The sequence below is a fragment of the Euphorbia lathyris genome, chromosome 4 (genome assembly GCF_963576675.1).
Source record: "Euphorbia lathyris chromosome 4, ddEupLath1.1, whole genome shotgun sequence".
Lineage (NCBI taxonomy): Eukaryota > Viridiplantae > Streptophyta > Magnoliopsida > Malpighiales > Euphorbiaceae > Euphorbia > Euphorbia lathyris.
Genome location: NC_088913.1, coordinates 83,085,336 through 83,090,535, shown reverse-complemented (window position 1 = coordinate 83,090,535; position 5,200 = coordinate 83,085,336). Strand labels below are relative to the sequence as shown.

The following is a 5,200-nucleotide window of genomic DNA, read 5'->3' as shown; positions in this document are numbered from 1 at the left end:
ATCAAGTTCAACTATACCTTTAACTGACGATGAGGTTGAGGATGATGGTTTTGCCACCGGCATATGTCCACGTTCTGCGGGCCACATACTGCTGTTGATTGCCATTTCCTCCAAAAGTTCTCTCGCTTGGGCTGATGTTTTCTTCATAAATAGCCCTCCCGACATAGCATCTAATGAACCCCTAGTTGTAGGATTCAGTCCATTGTAAAATGTTTGCATTAAAAGTTCAGCGGGTAATTGGTGGTGTGGGCATAAACGTTGAAGTTCTTTAAAACGTTCCCAAGTTTCATAAAGGGTCTCATTATCATTTTGAGAAAAAGATGTTAACTCCTTTATGACTCTTGCGGTTTTTGATAAAGGAAAATATTTAGATAAAAACGCTTGGGCTAATTGTTCCTAAGTGGAAAAAGTTGCGGCTGGCATGGAAGTTAACCATTCTTTGGCTCTATCCTTCAAAGTGAAAGGAAAGAGGCGAAGTTTGATTGCTTCTGCAGTCACATCTGGAATTTTAAATGTGTCACAAATTTCTAGGAAATTTGTTAAATGGGTGTTAGGATTTTCGTTAGGTAACCCGTAAAATGTTATATTATTTTGCAACATATTAAGCAAAGCTGGCTTAATTTCAAATTGATTTGCGGTGATTCTGGGTCTAACGATACTATTGGTTACACCGGCCACACCTGGCCTACCGTATTCCATAAGTGTTGGTGGGTCTGCCATTTTTCCTGGCTCGGTATGTGTTTTTACTGGGGTCTTATTTTTATTTTTCTTATTTTTCTTGTTCTTCCTAATGGTTTTCTCAATTTCTAGGTCTATAGGGTCTGGTGCAATGCCTGAACTTCGAGAACTGCGCATGAACCTGAAATCTTGCACGAACCGAAACTACCTACAAAACAGAATTTGATAAATAAATAAATTAGTATAGGAAAACTTTTAAATTATGAAAGTTAGAATAAATATGTTTAAACCTAGATTCGAAATAAAACACGAAAAATTTAAAATTTTGTCAAAAATTTTGGCGTTCCCCGGCAACGGCGCCAAAAACTTGTTGAGCAATTTCCGCAAGTGCACGGTATACGCTTGTAGTAATAAAAGATATCGAACCCACAGGGAACGCTTTTTAACTAAAACTTTATTTAATTCGGTTTAATCACGTGTTTAGGTTTAATAAAAGAAATACGTTTAGTTGATGGAATAGGTTTTGGTAAATTAGGATTAGATAGAAAGATTATATCGAGTTTAGAGAACAATTCCGTTTGGAATTTTGATTACAAAACAGATACTTCCGTAATCGGAATGAAATAGATCTTATTTTCATAAAGCAAAGTAAACAACTTTAACTTTGTGAGATTATGGACATGTAACAATATAATAATTTACTCAATTAAATGGCTTCGAACCATAGAAATCCCTCTAGCGTAGAGACGATTCCTACCTTAATCAAACTAGTGTTTTACTTCTGATAAGCCGCGATCAGCGATCATGTCATCCATAAAAACTAAATTTGTTAAGTGTTCAACAAAGTTCTTATAAGAATAAGATGGAATAGAACGTTTTAATAAAAACACCAATATATCATTTTGAAAATCATTTTGTCAGAACAATATCAAAATAACAACAATAAGAATATATTGAATAAATAAGTATATCATTAATTGAAATGTGAATTTTCACAAGTTAACAGAGAAGTAGAAACTTGGATAGCATTGTAACGAAGACTTTGAGATCCGGGTCGTCAATCTTTCTCTCAAACTTCGTAGGCTCGTCAAACCATATGTGCTTCAACCGTCAATTCTTCTCGCTGGATCTTTGGAATAGAGACTGGTCTCGTCCACTATCAGAATGAAAACTAAACTAATACTGTGTTTATAACTAATCTAAATACAATTCGTGTACAACACGATTGCTTACAGAAATGAAATCTAACTTTCTGATTCTTTTCTGAATCAGAAACTCAACATAACAACTTTCTTCTCTAATTTCTCTAACTTTTCCAACTTAACCAACCTTGATTTCTGAAATGGATCACTTATTTATAGTTGTTGAAGGGTTGTAAATGACGGGTCGTGTCTGCTGGTGAAGGGTTGCTTTTATCCGAACGAACAGACGCGTTTTTATGAATTAAACATGTGTTTTGTGTGCAGGAAGACTTGCTGTCGCGACTGAGATTCTGAAAATCTCAGTCGCGATAGGGGGTATAGGGGCGAGTTTGAATACGTTGTTTTCCCCCGGTCTGGCCTCCGTAAGTCGCGACTGAGATTTTGAGAATCTCAGTCGTGACAGAGAGTTTTCCTCCCTGGCGTTCGACTGTTTTTCATCCTCCTCGAGCGTTCTTCTGGCTGATATGCATTCTCGGTACGTTTTTAAGGTTTTTCCTCCATTTTAGCTCCGTTTTAGCTCCGTTTTCGCTCCTATTTGGATTTTACCAAATATTTAGGTACCTTGCATCAAAGAAATAAATAAAGACGTAAAAGTATTCCAAATGAATATAATTAGCACGATTTCAATGTAAATTTATCGTATTTATATAGGATATTTTAGGTATATTTTGGGCTTAACACTTTTACAACAAGAAGCTGAGTATAACAAGAGTACATTCCTCTATACCTCTACTCACTCCTATTCTATTGCTGAGTACTATAACCGAGTACCCAGCCTCTCCTTTCTAATTCTAGAAATGATAATAAGTTTGTCCTAAACAACAATTGCTAAGACACTTTAGATGATTGGATAATCACTCTAGACTTTTACACAGTAATATGGAAATTGGTGTAAGTATTTGCTTTGCTTTTTCACACAGATTCTTCAAGTAAAAATTTGGTCAGCGTAATGACTTGGTGAAGATCTGCATCGAATGAAGCAACTGAAAGGCCTATTTATAGTGACACTTGAGGTATCGGTTATTTCAAATTTCGAAATAACCGTTGGAGGGAAACGGCTTGATGTCGTTATCACTCAGTACACGCTCAGTGCCGTTGGCCAATCAGATTATTGTATCTTCTGTCTTCGGTCAATGCTGAGCCAGCTTTTAGACAGACAGGCGGAATGTTTCGCCTTTTATGGCAAAGTCTTCCAGACAGCTTTCTGTGTCTTCTGAACTTTACCCAAAGTAGAAATACTTTGTCTTGAAGTTGTTCCTTGCTCAGATGCTGTCTTGTACTCTTTGTCGTCCAACTCAGCAGCTTCGTTCCGAAGTAGATAAAGAAAGTCTTCCAGATCCTTCTTCATGCTGAGCTGCGTTTTGTTCACAACGACAGCGTTTTGTTTACACGGGCCGAGTTGTCTTGGGCCTTTGACTTTCCTTTAAGCCTTTAGCCTTTTAGTCTTTATGTCTTATAAACAATTTAACTCAACATTGAACAAACACATTAGTGTAATAAATCAAAGCATTTAAACTTAGTGTGTTTAGAATATTCTTTAATCATATACTTAAATAATTTTGTCAAATCAAAATCATGTGGAAAGGTGTTTCAACAAACCCCACCCCCAATCATTCAACCAACTTAGCTCCGTGAAAAGGGAATTAGCAATAAATTTAACCTAGCTATTTTTGGTGTCCCATGGTTGCAAATTCTTATTTATTGATTGATTGATTTATTTATGGAATAAGGTGTAAAAATACACTTAATATTTACCGTTAGGAGCAATTTTACTTCTAATATCTAAAATTATGTAATTTTATCTTTAGCATTAACAGCCAATAATACTTTTATCCTTAACAGTTTGGTCAATTTAAGAAATAATTCATTAAATTGTCTTCTCGATCATGAATCTTGTCATCTACGCTCAAGATATGAGTCATTTTATCACTTATTAGACGTGATTTTTTTTTAAAACAAAAGAAAAGATATATTGACTTTTGTATGAGTTGGACAAAAAAATCAAATATTTCATTTGAATTTAAAAATATTAATATTCAATTTTATTATTAAATCATAAAAAAATATATAATAGTTTTTTTAAACAAACTGGTATGTAATTGGTGCAGAATAATGTCTGAAATTAACTCAAATTGACAATGTTTAGAGTAAAATTGCTCTTGGTTGCTAATGTCCGGGATAAAATCATCATGTATCTAAAAGCCAGTTTTGCTTTTGTTTTCTTTTCATGCTCATCTCTCTCCATTCAAAAAAAAAAAATCTAATGTGGACTCTCTTCACATATTATAAGTTATAATTCGAAATCCTCACCTTGCAATTTTGTGAACAAGCAAATAATAATAAACATCAAATTTAAGATTATGCAACAATGAGTCCATGGAAAAATGCAGATAAATAATTAGGCTTCAGGATGAGTGCTTTTTTCATTTAATATTCAGTATTTCATTTTTGTTACCAGAGAAAGCTAACAGTGTTTAAGGGAGGGGCTGATTGGAGATCGAAGAATAGAATAGGGTGATGATAGATGGTTTTGAAAGGATGGGGATTGAATTGATTATGAAAGGACAGTTTAAAGGGCAGATTGGGCTTTAAGCCTAGTTTAAAGTAGTGGTTAAGTTGGTTAAAATTCTTGTTTTAAGCTGAGATGTCATGGGTTCAAACCACACTAAACTCATTTATTTTATTTTATTTGAACTTTATTTTTTTAATTGGACTCTTTATTGTTTTATTTGAACTTATTTTTATTATATCTATTTTTTTAAGAATTTATTAGCTATAAAAAAAATCAACTTCTTACTTTTGAGAGTCAATTAACTTAATTTCTAAATTAAATTTTATGAAAAATATAAACAATCTATAATTAAAAATAATAAAAAAAAGTGTGAAAATATTATAATTTTTAATCAACATACCAAAACGATAAAGTTTCAGTGTGCTGGAAGCTTAAAAAAATTTATCCAGCCCTGACAAGCTGGACTCCGCCACTGAGTCTAGTTGCCATTTATGGATATGATTGGAAAAGGTTGAGTATGGATGGTTCCATTGTTGCTGTCATTGAGGATGCTTCCTATCTTTCAGATGTTTCATATATAGGTTAGCCAAACAAATCCTTGTTGACATAACTTCTTGTTTAGACTACTTTCCAATTGCCTTTAAAAGGAAATTATTTTTTATAACTCAAATATATTTTAAATTGTTTTGTTGGGCCATTTTTATCCCTAATGAATCTTACTTAGATGTGGAAAAAACATAAACAAAAAAAAATAGATATTTAGAATTGTTTTGTTGGGCCATTTTTACATAGTTTGTCGGTTTTCTCG

The 5,200-nt window shown here is 33.4% G+C and overlaps 1 non-coding gene across 1 annotated transcript; it reads left to right on the top strand.

The window, feature by feature from the left end:
• Positions 1-235: 235 nt before the first annotated feature.
• On the top strand, positions 236-342 carry LOC136228116 (small nucleolar RNA R71). The gene has a single exon (XR_010688450.1). It is a non-coding gene; the product is annotated as a small nucleolar RNA R71 (small nucleolar RNA).
• The last annotated feature ends 4,858 nt before the right edge of the window (positions 343-5,200 follow it).